General features: G+C 47.6%; 1 protein-coding gene across 2 annotated transcripts in view; it reads left to right on the top strand.

Moving 5' to 3' along the window:
• Positions 1 to 17,703, top strand: part of LOC147110190 (Friend leukemia integration 1 transcription factor-like) — a 54,518-nt gene that overhangs the window by 32,879 nt on the left and 3,936 nt on the right. The window lies entirely within an intron of this gene.

Below are 17,703 nucleotides of genomic sequence, written 5' to 3' on the forward strand. Positions count from 1 at the left end.
ACACACAGACACACACACACACACTCACAGAGACACACACACACTCACACACAGACACACACTCACAGAGACACACACTCACAGAGACACACACACACTCACACACAGACACACACACACACACTCACAGAGACACACACACACTCACACACAGACACACACACTCACAGAGACACACACACACTCACACACAGACACACACACACACACTCACAGAGACACACTCACACTCACACACATTCACTCACACACAGACACACACACACACACACATTCACTCACACACACATTCAAACACAAACTCAGACACACACTGTTGTATCTGTGCTTTAATGCATTCAATCAAGCATGTAGATACGTCGAATTAAATCAGAGTCAGGCAGACAGGCTTATAACTGTGATCTTTACTTTATTGCGTAAAATGGCCGACTGCAGCTTTCCCGGGTAATTCCCATAATGCAATGCACATTACATTACCGTATTGACTGGTGTTAAACTCGCAATCAATACACGACATCCCCCTTTTCCTTGGAAACAAACTTGCAGTTTACAAACAGTTGCTTACAATAACACTGCATAACTTATTTGGTTTATAAACCTTTTACAAACTTGTGTCTTACCACACAACTAAATAATTCCCAGGTTTAAACATTTAACATCACCCATGCAGTTCTCGCACAGTTTATGTTGTGACATAATCAGACAGTCTTTGGGGTTTTCTTTTAACCCTTTGAGGTCTGGCTGTATTGGGTAGGTCTGACATGTTGGTGTCAGTGGGTATTGCCTGTGTCACAGTGGTATGTGTGTCAGGGTCTACTATACTGTCCTCAGTCCCTTGTGTTTCCTCCTGCTCATGGAGTGTCTCCTTTGGTCCATTGGTCCTGTATTTCTTCACAAACGTAGTGTTTCTCGAGTAGCGTGCTGCTTCTGGAGATTCCACTACTACTTGACTCCTTGTTTTACTCAAAACTTTGTGCGGTGTGGCATTAAAAGGAGTGGTGAACTTGTCCACTTTGTCCTGCCGTACCAGCACCGTGTCGCCAACTTCCACCTCTGAGTATTGTGTTCTCCGCTGTTCATCTGCGTACAATTTTGACTTGCCTTTTTGTTCTGCGTCCCGGTCACGTACTTCCATGTCTGCGCGCGACTCTGTGACGTCTGGCAGTTTTCCTCTCATTTTCCGTTTAAAGAGCAGCTCTGCCAGGCTCTTTCCTGTTGTGGCATGGTCAAAGCCCCTGTACACAGTCACATATTTTCTAAGTTCACGTTTCCAATCTAGTCCTTCTGACTGAGCATTTCTGATTCTCTTCATCAGTGATGCATTCTGGCGCTCGACTTCTCCGTTAGCCTGAGCCCATTTTGCTGTCGTTTTCAGGTGTTTGATCCCGTTGTTTTAGAAACATAGAGATAGGAACAGGAGTAGGCCATTCGGCCCTTTGAGCCTGCTCCGCCATTCAATGAGATCATTGAATTGGGGACCATTATCAGATTTGCAGGTGATTGGCAAACCATGACGGCTGAAGATTGACTCTAGACTATCAATAACCTTCTCTGTTGTTGTGGAGGTCATGATGTCGTATTCATAGTCGCGACTATAATAATCAACTACCACAAGGATGGAGTGGTTGGATGGCAAGGGTCCCAGTAAGTCTATAGCTACATCCTGCCAGGGGCCCTCCGGTAATGGTGTTGGTCTCAACGGTTCAGGTGGGTCGGGCCTGGCTACTATCTGACAGCCGTGGCACGCTTTACAGTGTTTTTCAGCTGCCTTGTCCATGCCAGGCCACCAAACCTTGGTTCTGAGATGTTGCTTTGTTCCAACTATTCCCAAGTGTCCTTCATGTGCTAACACCAGGGCTCGTACGTGTAACACTGTGGGTAGCACAATGCGTGTTCCCGGAAGAACTAGGTACCCCACTACGCACAGCTCGTTTGCAATTGCTGCATAAGCTTTCCAGTTCTCAAAATGTCCGTTTGTGATTGCTTTCCATACCTCAATCAGCTCTGGGTTGGTAGCAGAGGCTTCCTCCACCTCTCTAGTAGTGAGTGCTTTTGGTGTTGCACTCACAGCTACAAATCTCACATATTCATCTGAGCCATGAGATTGTCTCTCCTGTTTTGCTGTCTCCCCCAGCAATCGTGACAGTGGGTCTGCAATGTTTTGCTTGCCTGGAATGTGTATCACCTTAAAATCGTACGGCTGTAATCTAAGTACCCATCTCTCTATACGGGCACAGGGTTTGGAGTGTGGGCCGTATATCACTTGTAATGGCTTATGGTCAGTTACCAAGTTAAATTTTCAGCCATACACATATGGATGCAGCCTCTCACAAGCCCATACAAGAGCTAAGGCCTCTCTCTCTGTTTGAGAGTATTTCCTCTCACAGTCTGTTAAACTACGACTTACATAGCATATTGGCACCTCTTGTCCCTGTTGGTCCTGAACTAGTACTGCACCTAAACCGACAGGACTGGCATCTGCTATCACCTTGGTTGGTGCGTCCTTATCAAAATATGCTAAAGTGCCGGCTTTGGCCAACTCTTCCTTGAGTGCACTGAATGACTGTCTCTGTTGTGATCCAAATTTAAATGGTGTGTCTTTTCTCGTCAGGCGTCGCAGTGGCTCCGATAGCGTTGCAAACTGTGGGATGAATCTGCTACTGTACCCGAGCCCCAAGAAACTCCTCACCTCTGTAGCATTCTCTGGTTCCCGAGCTTCTGCCACCGCTCGCACTCTCTCTGCTGTTGGCCCGATGCCCTTTTCAGACAACAGGATTCCCATGAAAATCAATCGGTCCAAGTTGAATTGGCACTTCTCTGAGTTTAGTGTCAGTCCACTTTCCATTAGTCTGGTCATGACAGCGTGCAGGCGTCTGTCGTGCGTTTCCTGGTCGTGTGCATGCACGATAATGTCATCTGAGATGTTTTCAACACCCTCTATTCCAGCTAAGGCATTAGCTATCTCGTGCTGATATTGCTCACTAGCTGAAGATACACCGAATATCAGCCTCTTGTACCTGTATATTCCGTTATGTACTGCAAACGTTGTGATTTCTCGTGACTCAGGGGTCAGTTCTAGCTGGTGATAACCCCATTTCAGGTCTAGCTAACTAAACACTGTCGAGCCATTCATACCTTGGAGCATCTCAGCAACGGTGGGGATTGGATATCGTTCCCTCACTATTGCCTGGTTTGCTCGTCTCATGTCTAGGCATAACCTTACATCCTTATCCGCTTTTGGTACAATAACCACAGGATTTACCCATGGGGTGGGACCAGTTACAGGTTCTATAATGTCCATGTCCCTCAATTGTTTTATTTTGGCCTCTACTGTCCCCCTTAAGTTGAATGGTATACGCCTGAGTGGCTGGGCCACAGGCTTCACTTGTGGGTCGATATACAAACTGATCTGTTTTGTGTTCAGCCTTCCTACTCCCTGGAACACCTTTGGGTACCGCTGTTCTAGTAGCTGTGTTACATCTACCACAGCTGAGACATCTGCACCTATTTTTAAAACTCCCAGTTTCATGGCTGTCTCCCTTCCTAGCAACGGCTCTCCATGGCCTTCAACCACAATGAACTCCGCCTGCTCAGTTCTCTTACCTATTGTAATCCCACATGTGAATACACCTTTAACTGACAGTGGTCGGCTAGAAGCATAAGAGAATAACTTTCTCTCTGTCTTAGGGACATGTGACTGACACTTAATGTGTTCTGACTTTAATCCTTCCCATGTATTCTCATCTATCACATTATTAGTTGCACCCGAATCAATTAACATTCTCAGGTTTACTCCCCCCACACAAAAGGTAAGCCTCTCTGTCACGTTATTTCCAGTAACAGCAAATGCACACTTATTTTGTTCCTCTACATTGTTCACACTGTGTTTCTTTGTACCCTTTGTGCGGCATACTTTGGAGAAATTATCCTTTCCTTTGCACTTATGACATGTTTGTCCGCGTGCTGGGCATTTCGGACCTCTGCCCATGTGGTCTGTGTGTCCACATCTGTAACATTTCCTTTTGTTCCTATGGCCATTTCCCTTTGGTTTCTCTGTTGAGCTTTTTGCATAATACCCTCTTTTCTATGTAACACGTGTAGGGGGGCATCTATTAACTGGTTTATGGTAACATACCTGGCCAGCAGCCTTTTTGCCTGCTGCACTGTAAACCAATTTTAACAGCGGTTCCGAATCGCTACCCCACCTTTCAGTTCTGACTGGAGGACTTATAATTAATGATATTAAAACAGACAATTGATTTGGATGTGAGAAAAGTCAAAATTTATTAAACTAAAGAAACCATAATCAAATATAAACTATACCACACGAACACAGTAAATGCAGTAAAAGTGTATAACGGGGGGGGGGGGGGGGGGTACAGACGGTGAAAACGAGGGATACAATGGCTACAATGTTATTTAAACAATCTTAGCAATTCCCTTAAATCACCACCCCAAACTCCTTGCTAGGTTGTCTTGTTGAGGAGTCAGAACACCCTGCTCACCTGTGGTCCAGCGAAGTAAAAAGAGGGAGATAGCTTCTCAGCAGCTATCTTTATACCTGTGTGCTGCTGCCGTTCTGTCTGGAAAATTCCCACCTAAAGTTCCAGTACACAAACAAAAGGACTATGATTGGTTGCTGAATTGCTTGTTTAAACATAGCCAGCCATAGTCGGCCTCGGGTCAAGTGGGCAACTCCTGACCTCCCTGGTTTGATTGACAGGTCTTTCACACAGACACATTACAAGCTGCTTAGCTTCTTTTTGCCATGCTTTTTGCTGATGGCCATTTTAAAACCTCTGTGTTTGACCGGGCTCAAAAGCACAAATTTTAATCAAGATGTACTGTCTCAATGTGTGTGAATACTTCCATGAATTTCCTCGATTCCGTTGTAGTCCAGCTCAGCCCAGCTCAGCAGTCTTTCGTGGTTCTGAGCATGCTTTAAAACATTGATCTGACCCAGAGGCAATTCAAAACACATAAATCGTCATCCACGATGTGGACCAATGTTTCTTTTATCTTCAGGGAAATTAGGGGAATTTTGCGAAACCCCTACACACGACGAACAGTATCTGTCTCCGCCTTCTCTGTACATGACATGGCTGACATCTGCTCCTCGATGTTTTCACATTGTGAGGCCAATTATAACGTACGGGCGAGCGTTAGACCATACCCTTCCTCTAGCAATTTTCTCCGCACATAGGCTGATGTGCACCTACTCAGGATAGCATCTCTTATTTGAGTATCCGCATCCCCCCCAAAAGCACAGTCTTTAGCAGCCTGCCGCAAGCGAGTAGCAAATTGTAGCACAGTCTCAACTGCCTTCTGGGACAACTTTTGAAAAGTCTGTCTAGCAAATGCTGCATTGACCTGGGGCGCGAAGTAGTGATTCAAAGTACTAACCGCCGCCGTGTAGTCTGCTGGCTCTCCTGTGCCCGATAGAGTCGAAAAGATATCCTGGACATCTGGTCCTGCTAGGTGTAGAAGTAGAGCTCTTCTCCTCTGCTTTGTTGCACCTGTAGAGGTATCGTCGATAATGAGTCCTTTGCCATCGGCATAAAGCTCAAAAGATATTAACCACCTCGTCCATCTTGGACCCAACGTGGCTGGCTTGGTGAAGCATGCAAAATTTTGAATGCCGGTCTTCTCCATCCTAACTAACTAAACTTGGGCAACTACCTATTTAAAATGAGTCTGTCCATTATCCTCGTCGCCAATGTTGTATCTATGCTTTAATGCGTTCAATCAAGCATGTAGATACGTCGAATTAAATCAGAGTCAGGCAGACAGGCTTATAACTGCGATGTTCACTTTATTGCGTAAAATGGCCGACTGCAGCTTTCCCGGGTAATTCCCACAATGCAATGCACATTACATTACCGTATTTACTGGTGTCAAACTCGCAATCAATACACGACACACACACTCAGACACACACTCACACACAGACACACTCACGCACACACACAGACACACATACAAACACACACACTCACACACAGACACACACACTCACAGACACACACACACACTCACACACAGACACACACACTCACAGACACACACACACTCACACTCAGACACACACACACACACTCACACACAGACACACACAGACACACACACTCACAGACGCACACACACTCACACTCAGACACACACACACACACTCACACAGACACACAGACACACACACTCACAGACACACACACACACTCACACACAGACACACACAGACACACACACTCACAGACACACACACACTCACACACAGACACACAGACACACACATTCACTCACACACACATTCAAACACAAACTCAGACACACACACTCACACTCAGACACACACACACAGACACACTCACTCACACATTCACGCACACAAACTCAGACACACACACTCACACTCAGACACACACACACAGACACACTCACTCACACATTCACGCACACACACTCAGACACACACACACTCACACACACACATTCACACACACACACACTCAGATACAGACACACACACTCACACACACACAGACACACTCACACACAGACACACAGACACACACATTCACTCACACACATATTCAAACACAAACTCAGACACACACACTCACACTCAGACACACACACACAGACACACTCACTCACACATTCACGCACACACACTCACACACACACATTCACACACTCAGATACAGACACACACACTCACAGACACACACACACACTCACACACAGACACACAGACACACACATTCACTCACACACATATTCAAACACAAACTCAGACACACACACTCACACTCAGACACACACACACAGACACACTCACTCACACATTCACGCACACACACTCAGACACAGACACACACTCACACACACACATTCACACACACACACACTCAGATACAGACACACACACTCACAGACACACACACACACTCACACACAGACACACAGACACACACATTCACTCACACACATATTCAAACACAAACTCAGACACACACACTCACACTCAGACACACACACACACAGACACACTCACTCACACATTCACGCACACACACTCAGACACAGACACACTCACACACACACATTCACACACACACACACGCAAATACAGACACACACACTCACACACACACAGACACACTCACACACACACACACTCACCGACACACACACACACTCACACACAGACACACAGACACACACACTCACAGACACACACACACACTCAGATACAGACACACACACTCACACACACACACACACACTCACACACAGACACACAGACACACACATTCACTCACACACATATTCAAACACAAACTCAGACACACACACTCACACTCAGACACACACACACAGACACACTCACTCACACACACACACTCAGACACACACACACTCACACACACACATTCACACACACACACACTCAGATACAGACACACACACTCACACACACACAGACACACTCACACACTCAGACACACACACACACACACTCACACTCAGACACACACACAGACACACTCACTCACACATTCATGCACACACACTCACACACACACTCACACACTCACACACACACTCACACACACTCACACTCAGACACACACTCACACTCACACACAGACACACACATGCTAACACACACACTCATACTCACAGACACTCACACACACACTCACACACACTTACACACACATATTCACGCACTCACACACACTCACGCATACAGACACACAGCCCCAGCCTCAACAGCTTTTTGGGGGAGAGAGTTCCAGATTTCCACCCCCCTTTGTGTGAAGAAGTGCTTTCTGACATCACCCCTGAACAGCCTGGCTCTAATTTTAAGGTTCTGCCCCCTTGTTCTGGACTCCCCCCACCAGAGGAAATAGTTTCTCTCTCTCTCTCCACTATCGAATCCTTTAATCATCTCAAACACCTCGATTAGATCCCCCCTTAATCTTCTAAACTCGAGGGAATTCAAACCTAGTCTGCGCTACCTGTCCTCATGATTTAAGCTATTGGCTTGGAGAGGAAGTTAGTTTGGAGGGAGGAGACAGAGAGGGTGCAGTGCAGATTCATCCCGGTATCATTCTGGTGAATCTGCAGCCCACAACATGCGATTTCCAAGCAGGCCTCGCAATAGAGATTCATTGTCACACCTCATCAACAACTCCATTATCCTGGTATCATGGGACTAGAGGGACCTTGGTCTCCCTACATCCAGCAAATCCCTCTGTTCCAACAAGCGGTCAATCCTGAGCCTCATTATAATATCTGCACCACACTGGGAGGAGAATATAAGGGTGGGTAGACTCCATGATAGGGGAGGGGGTAAATGGGTTGTGGGAGGAGATTGAATGGGTGGGTAGAGTCCATGATAGAGGAGAGTGCAGATGGGCTGTGGGAGGAGATTAATTGGGTGGGTAGAGTCCATGATAGGGGAGAGTGTCCATGGGCTGTGGGAGGAGATTAAATGGGTGGGTAGAGTCCATGATAGGGGAGAGTGCCCATGGGCTGTGGGAGGAGATTAAATGGGTGGGTGGAGTCCATGATAGGGGAGAGTGTACATGGGCTGTGGGAGGAGATTAAATGGGTGGATAGAGTCCATGATAGCGGAGAGAGTTTATGGGCTGTGGGAGGAGATTAAACGGGTGGGTAGAGTCCGTGAGAGGGGAGAGTGTACATGGGCTGTGGGAAGAGATTGAATGGGTGGAGACCGTTCATGATAGGGGAAAGTGTCCATGGGCTGTAGGAGGAGACTGAATGGGTGGGTAGAGTCCATGATAGGGGAGAGTGTACATGGGTTGTGGGAGGAGATTGAATGCGTGGGTAGAGTCCATGATAGGGGAGAGTGTCCATGGGCTGTGGGAGGAGATTGAATGTGTGGGTAGAGTCCATGATAGGGGAGAGTGTCCATGGGCTGTGGGAGGAGATTCAATGGGTGGGTAGAGGCCGTGAGAGGCGAGAGTGTACATGGGCTGTGGGAGGAGATTAAAAGGGTGGATAGAGTCCATGATAGCGGAGAGAGTTCATGGGCTGTGGGAGGAGATTAAACGGGTGGATAGCATCCATGATAGGGGAGAGTGTACATGGGCTGTGGGAGGAGATTAAATGGGTGGGTAGAGTCCGTGATAGGGGAGAGTGTCCATGGGCTGTGGGAAGAGATTGAATGGGTGGGTAGAGTCAGTAATAGGGGAGAGTGTACATGGGCTGTGGAAGGAGATTAAATGGATGGGTAGAGTCCGTAATAGGGGAGAGTGTACATGTGCTGTGGGAGGAGATTCAATGGATGGGTAGAGGCCATGATAGGGGAGAGTGTACATGGGCTGTGGGAGGAGATTAAATGGGTGGGTAGTGTCCATGATAGGGGAGAGTGTATATGGGCTGTGGGAGGAGATTGAATGGGTGGGTCGAGTCCGTGATAGGGGAGAGTGTAGGTCGGCTGTGGGAGGATATTGAATGGGTCTGTAGAGTCCATGATAGGGATAGTGTACCTGGGCTGTGGGAGAGGAGATTTAATGAGTGGGTAGAGTCCGTGATAGAGGAGATTCCAAATGGGCTGTGGGAGGAGATTGAATGGGTGGTTTTCCATGATGGGGGAGAGTGTACATAGGCTGTGGGAGGAGATTAAACGGGTGGGTAGAGTCCGTGATAGGGGAGAGTGTCCATGGGCTGTTGGAGAAGATTAAGTGAATGGCTAGAGTCCATGATAGGGGAGAGAGTTCATGTGTTGTTGGAGGAGATTAAACGGGTGGATAGCATCCGTGTTAGGGGAGAGAGTACATGGGCTGTGGGAGGAGATTAAGTGGGTCGGTAGAGTCCGTGACAGGGGAGAGTGTCCACGGGCTGTGGGAGGTGATTAAATGGGTGGGTATCATCCATGATAGGGGAGAGTGTACATGGGCTGTGGGAGGAGCTTGAATGGGTGGATATCCATGATAGGGGAGAGTGTACATGGGCTGTGGGAGGAGATTAAATGGGTGGGTAGAGTCTGCGATAGGGGAGAGTGTCCATGGGCTGTGGAAGGAGATTGAATGAGTGGGTAGAGTCCGTGATAGAGGAGAGTGTACATGGGCTGTGGGAGGAGAATAAATGGATGGGTAGAATTCATGATAGGTGTGGTGTATGTGCCTTTAAGAGCCCCAGGTGTGCGTAATGCCGGTAATTGCCACTTGGGCTATATAAGCCTGTGTATTGTGTATATCCTTTAGAACCACCCCCCCAGACTTGCTTAGTAAATACCTATGAACCAACTCCTGTCTTCAGTGTCTTTATCTACACACGGACACTACAGTGGCGACGAAGTGGTAACGGACTTACCTGCAATTCGGCAGCACCTCAAGGACATCGATTCCTCCAGCGTCCAGAAGACTCAAGGAAGTTATAGAAACTGTGGTTTCACCAGCTGGCCAAGCTGCTGGCAGGTACTGCGCTAATCCTTCCTGGGCATCAGGCTGGGGCTCCAGCGTCGGGCTCTACAGCTGAGACAGGCAGCGAAATCGGAGGCAAGCAATAACGGACTGGGAGGGTGCACTCGGGAGATGGCCGGCGCGGCAAGCAGGTCAGCGTTTAGACCTCCATCGGGAACGAATCTCCAACAGTCAATAAACGGAAACCACAGTAAAACAGCGTTGTTATCGGTGGCAGCGGTGGGAAAGCGCAGGAAGCGCCATATCGTTGCTACAGAGAAAAAAAAAAAGCGCGGGAAGCGCCATATCTTTTTTTTGAAATGCCTAAGTCTGGCAATATGGATGTTTTGATAACGAAACAGAGCCTAACTTTGGCAATATTGATGTTTTTGATAACAAGATAGAGAATTGGACCACATATGTAGAAAGAGTGGAGGTGTTTTGCACCGCAAATGGAATAGAAGATGAAAAAAAGCTTCAGTGCTTCTGGATCTAATGGGCGCAGAAACATACAAGCTGTTACGCAACTTAATCACTCCAGCCGAACCGATGGACAAGAATTTTGAGGAGATTGTTGATACCCTACACTGCCAATTCGAGGCAGATTCTCTGCAAGACAAATTCATCTGCGATCCCCTAAGTGTAGAAACACAAAAAAAGGTATCTTCTGGAAAAGATTTAACACTGGACAAGTCTTTCAGTGCAATAGGAGCGGCAAAGATACAGCAAAGACCACAGGACTTCGGCACCCATGAAATGACACTGGGTTTCAAGAGATGTTATCGCTGCGGCAGATCCAACCATGACCAGAGGGATTGCTGGTTCAAAGAAAAAGCATGCAGGCGATGCGGAAAGATGGGACACATTCCACGTGTATGCCGATCTGAAAATAAAAAATCCACTAACGGGAAAAGAATCAATAAGGAAAAGCACAGAAAGGTACAAATGATGACGGACAGTAGTTCCAAAGACCAGAAGAGCGATAGCGACTCCGGGAACAAGAGACTAAGCTCTCTCAAATTACATAATGTAATTGCCAATGAAGATTACCAGACCATTTGGGTTACCCTCATAATAGCAGGGTCCCCAGTTAAAATGGAGCTAGATACAGGATCAGCTCTAACCATAATAAATCGACGAGATTACGAGAGGCTATTTTCGCATATACCGCTAAAAGACACATCCATTATCTTAAAAACATATACGGGGCAGAAAGTATACCCCAAAGGAAAAATAAAGGTGCCTGTGGTATACAACGGCAAAGAAATACAAAAGTTGTATTTATACATTCTACAAGATGGTGGTCCACCGTTGTTGGGACGTGAATGGATAAGGAAGATACGTTTAGACTGGCACTCCATTCAGGCACTGACGGTGACCAGTAAGGAAAAAAACAAGGATGACATCATACCTGAACGATTAAAAGACATCTTGGCCAACGCCAAAGAAGTGTTTCAAGAGAAACTAGGATCCTTGAAAGGCATCACCGCCTCAATAAAAGTGGAAGATGCAGCAATTCCAAAAATTTTTAAGGCAAGACCGGTGCCATACGCAATACGTCCGGCAGTCGAGGCAGAGCTGGAGAATTTGGAAAAGGCAGGCGTATTATCCAAAATAGATTGGAGCGAATGGGCAACACCCATCATTCCAGTCATGAAAAAAGCATTGAAAAATAACTCTGAGGAACAGAGAAAAATTCGCATCTGTCGGGACTTTAAGGTGACTGTAAACCCGGTCCTTCACACGGTACAGTATCCTCTTCCGAGGATAGAAGATATTTTCGCCTCACTATCCGGAGGAAAACGTTTCACAAAAATTGACTTGGCACAGGCATATCTACAGATGGAGGTTGAGGAGACCTCTAAAAAGTATCTCACAATAAACACACACAAAGGCCTGTACCAGTACAATCGACTGGTTTTTGGAGTAGCATCAGCTCCAGCTATCTGGCAAAGAGCTATGGAGCAAGTCCTGCAAGGGATTCCGGGGACTCAGTGTTACCTAGACGACATCCTTATAACAGGAGGAAATGACAACGAGCACCTTGCCAATTTGGAGCAGGTGCTCACTAGGCTGAAAGAACGGGGCCTACGAGCAAATCGCCCCAAGTGCGAATTTTTCCAAAATCAGATATCATATTGTGGCCACATAATTAATAAGGAAGGGTTGCATAAGTCACCTGAAAAAATTGAAGCAGTTATAAAAGCCCCAGCACCTGAAAATGTTTCACAATTGAGGTCATTCCTGGGATTAATAAATTACTATCATAAATTTTTACCGAACTTATCAACTATTCTACACCCTCTTAATGATCTTCTACACACAGGAGTGATTTGGAAATGGAACGAAGACTGTAAACGTGCCTTCCATAAATGTAAAGACTTAATCACATCCGAGAAAGTTTGGGCTCATTACAACCCATCACAACCAATCAGACTGGCGTGCGATGCATCCCCTTACGGCATAGGAGCGGTATTGTCCCATAGATTCCCTGATGGCTCGGAACGGCCGATAGCTTTTGCGTCACGCTCATTGAACTCAGCTGAGCGTAACTATTCCCAGATAGACAGGGAAGCACTCAGCCTGGTGTGGGGAGTGAAGAAATTCAACCATTACCTACACGGACAAAAATTTACCTTGCTGACTGACCATCAACCCCTCATCTCCATATTCAACCCTAAGAAAGGTGTCCCCATTATGACGGCACAAAGACTACAGAGGTGGTCCCTTTTTCTAGGGGCACACCAATACAACATTGAATACAAAGGGTCAAAACAGCATGGGAATGCTGACGGTTTATCGCGCCTGCCGTTGCCAACGATAGAAGAGGCACCGACAGTAGACCCAGTAGAGATATTCCACTCTACCATAGTGGAATGTCTACCGGTGACAAATTCTGCCATTGAAAGGGAGACCAGAAATGACCCTACTCTCTCACGGGTCTACGATTTAACAATGAAGGGATGGCCAGCACATGGCGAACCACTGTTGCCAGCATTCTCGCAAAGAAGAGAACAGCTGTCAGTGTGCCGAGGAACCTTGATGTGTGGATCCAGAGTGGTGATTCCACCCAAACTCCAGGATAAAGTGCTAAAGGAGCTTCACGAGGGGCATCTGGGTGGAGTGAAAATGAAGAACCTAGCTAGGGCGTTTGTATGGTGGCCAGGTATCGATGGAGACATCGAAGACATGACCAAGAGCTGCCTAGGATGCCAGAAGGTCCAAAATGCTCCACCACAGGCCCCTCTACATCCATGGGAGTGGCCCTCATCTCCCTGGCAAAGGGTGCACATCGACTTTGCTGGTCCATTTATGGACTCAATGTTCTTAATCGCAGTTGATGCACACTCCAAGTGGCCGGAGGTAATAAAGATGTCCTCCACCACCACGGAAAAAACCATCACAGTATTAAGGACCATATTTGCCAGGAATGGGCTGCCGGAACAGATATGTTCTGATAATGGACCGCAATTTGTGTCCGAAGAATTCAGAAAGTTCTTAAAGAACAATGGGGTAAAGAACTACACATCCGCCCCATACCATCCCGCCACCAATGGATTGGCTGAAAGGTTTGTCCAGACCTTTAAGAAGGCCATAAAGGCCATGGGTAATGAAGACATAAAACTTCAGCACAAGGTGGATAACTTCTTATTTGCATATAGGAATGCAACACATATGATTACAAACCAAACTCCCGCCATGATGTTCTACAATAGAAACCTAAGATGCCGGCTAGATTTGGTCAAGCCCAACATCCGAAGGGACGTGGAGAACTGGCAGTTTCAGGGCATGAATGAAAGGCCAACTAGGGCCTTCCAGATAGGCCAACCGGTTTTGGCCCGGGACTACCGTACCGAGAAATGGCAGCCTGGAACTATCTGCACACGACTAGGACCACTGATGTATACCGTGGACATTGGAGAAAGCATAATAAGGCGCCATGCTAACCAAATCATCAAGTCATCCGAAAAGGGACAACCTACACCACCACGCTATACATCTAACGATGAAGTAGAGATACCCATATCTACCTCCGATCCGGTGATACTGGAACCCGATGAACCCGACACTGGCCTTCAAGCCGAATCAGCCTTGCCAGAAGAACCTACTACACCACCAGAAACTACTACACCCCCGAGGCGTTATCCGGACCGAGTCAGGAAGCCTCCTGAGAGACTAACTTATAATTAATTAATACAGCAATGTATATTATTTTGCATATAACATGTAATTAATAATTACTTAAAATATGATGTGCTAGTTAGCTAGAAGGGGAGGAATTGTGGTGTATGTGCCTTTAAGAGCCCCAGGTGTGCGTAATGCCGGTAATTGCCACTTGGGCTATATAAGCCTGTGCATTGTGTATATCCTTTAGAACCACCCCCCAGACTTGCTTAGTAAATACCTATGAACCAACTCCTGTCTTCAGTGTCTTTATCTACACACGGACACTACAATAGGGGAGAGTGTTCATGGGCTGTGGGAGGAGATTGAATGGGTGGGTAGAGTCCGTGATAGGGCAGAGTGTACATCGGCTGTGGGAGGCGATTGAATGGGTCTGTAGAGTCCATGGTGGGGAGAGTGTACATGGGCTGTGGGAGGAGATTGAATGGGTGGATATCCATGATAGGGGAGAGTGTACATGGGCTGTGGGAGGAGATTAAATGGGTGGGTAGTGTCCGTGATAGGGGAGAGAGTACATGGGCTGTGGGAGAAGATTAAATGGGTGGGTAGAGTTAACGATAGGGGAGAGTGTACATGGGCTGTGGGAGGAGATGAAATGGGTGGATAAAGTCCATGATAGGGGAGAGTGCACATGGGCTGTGGGAGGAGATTGAATGGGTGGGTAGAGTCCGTAATGGGGGAGAGTGTACATGTGCTGTGGGAGGAGATTAAATAGGTGGATAGAGGCCATGATAGGGGTGAGTGTACATGGGCTGTGGGAGGAGATTAAATGGGTGGGTAGCATCCATGATAGGGGAGAGTGCATATGGGCTGTGGGAGGTGATTAAATGGGTGGATAGAGTCCATGATAGGGGAGAGTGTAACATAGAAACATAGAAACATAGAAACAGAAGATAGGAGCAGGAATAGGCCATTCGGCCCTTCGAGCCTGCTCCGCCATTCAATGTGATCATGGCTGATTATCCAAACTCAGTAACCTGTCCCCGCCTTTTCCCCATATCCCTTGATCCCTTCAGCCTCAAGAAACATATCCAACTCTTTCTTGAATATATTTAATGAACTGGCCTCCACCGCCCTCTGTGGCAGAGAATTCCACAGGTTCACCACTCTCTGGGTGAAGAAATTCCTCCTCATTTCAGTCCTAAATGGCTTACCCCTTATCCTTAGACTATGACCCCTGGTTCTGGACTCCCCAGCCATCAGAAACATCCTTCCTGCATCTAGTCTGTCCAGACCTGACAGAATTTTATAGGTTTCGATGAGATCCCCTCTCAATCTTCTAAACTTCAGTGAGTATAAGCCCAATCGGCACAATCTCTCCTCATGCGTCACGGGCTGAGGAAGGAGATTCAATGGGTGGATAGAGTCCATGATAGGGGAGAGTGTACATGGGCTGTGGGAGGAGATTAAATGGGTGGATAAAGTCCATGATAGGGGAGAGTGTACAAGGGCTGTAGGAGGAGATTGAATGGGTGGGTAGAGTCCATCATAGGGGAAGTGTACATGGGCTGTGGATGGAGATTCAACGCGTGGGTAGAGTCCGTGAGAGGCGAGATTGTATATGGGCTGTGGGAGGAGATTGAATGAGTGGGTAGAGCCCGTGATAGGGGAGAGTGCACATGAGCTGTGGGTGGAGATGGAACGGGTGGATATCCATGATAGGGGAGAGTGTACACAGGCTGTGGGAGGAGATTAAATGGGTGGATAGTGTCCGTGATGGGGGAGTGTGTCCATGGGCTGTGGGAGGAGATTGAATGGGTGGGTAGAGTCCATGATAAGGGAGAGTGTACATGGGCTGTGGGAGGAGATTAAATAGGTGGATAGAGTCCATGATATTGGAGAGTGTACATGGGCTGTGGAAGAGATTAAATGGGTGGGTAGTTTCTGTGATAGGGGAGAGCGTACATTGGCTGTGGGAGGATATTGAGTGGCTGGATAGAGTCCATGATAGGGGAGAGTGTCCACGGGCTGTGGAAGGTGATTCAATGGGAGGATAGAGTCCATGATAGGAGATAGTGTCCATGGGCTGTGGGAGGAGATTGAATGGGTGGGTAGAGTCCATGATAGGGGAGAGTGTCCATGGGCTGTGGGAGGAGATTGAATGGGTGGGTAGAGTCCATGATAGGAGAGAGTGTCCATGGGCTGTGGGAGGAGATTGAATGGGTGGGTAGAGTCCATGATAGGGGAGAGTGTCCATGGGCTGTGGGAAGAGATTGAATGGGTGGGTAGAGTCCGTGATAGGGGAGAGTGTCCATGGGCTGTGGGAGGAGATTGAATGGGTGGGTAGAGTCCATGATAGGAGAGAGTGTCCATGGGCTGTGGGAGGAGATTGAATGGGTGGGTAGAGTCCATGATAGGAGAGAGTGTCCATGGGCTGTGGGAGGAGATTGAATGGGAGGATAGAGTCCATGATAGGAGATAGTGTCCATGGGCTGTGGGAGGAGATTGAATGGGTGGGTAGAGTCCATGATAGGGGAGAGTGTACATGGGCTGTGGGAGGAGATTGAATGGGTGGGTAGAGTCCATGATAGGGGAGAGTGTCCATGGGCTGTGGGAAGAGATTGAATGGGTGGGTAGAGTCCGTGATAGGGGAGAGTGTACATGGGCTGTGGGAGGAGATTGAATGGGTGGGTAGAGTCCGTGATAGGGGAGAGTGTACATGGGCTGTGGGAGCAGATTAAATGGGTGGGTAGAGTCCATGATAGGGGAGAGTGTACCTGGGCTGTGGGAGGAGATTGAATGGGTGGGTAGAGTCCATGATAGGGGAGAGTGTCCATGGGCTGTGGGAAGAGATTGAATGGGTGGGTAGAGTCCGTGATAGGGGAGAGTGTACATGGGCTGTGGGAGGAGATTGAATGGGTGGGTAGTGTCCATGATAGGGGAGAGTGTACATGGGCTGTGGGAGGAGATTGAATGGGTGGGTAGAGTCCATGATAGGGGAGAGTGTACATGGGCTGTGGGAGGAGATTGAATGGGTGGGTAGAGTCCATGATAGGGGAGAGTGTACATGGGCTGTGGGAGGAGATTGAATGGGTGGGTAGAGTCCGTGATAGGAGAGAGTGTACATGGGCTGTGGGAGGAG

This window comes from Somniosus microcephalus, chromosome 12 (assembly GCF_052327205.1).
Source record: "Somniosus microcephalus isolate GS21.2 chromosome 12, FLI_Smic_1.0, whole genome shotgun sequence".
NCBI lineage: Eukaryota > Metazoa > Chordata > Chondrichthyes > Squaliformes > Somniosidae > Somniosus > Somniosus microcephalus.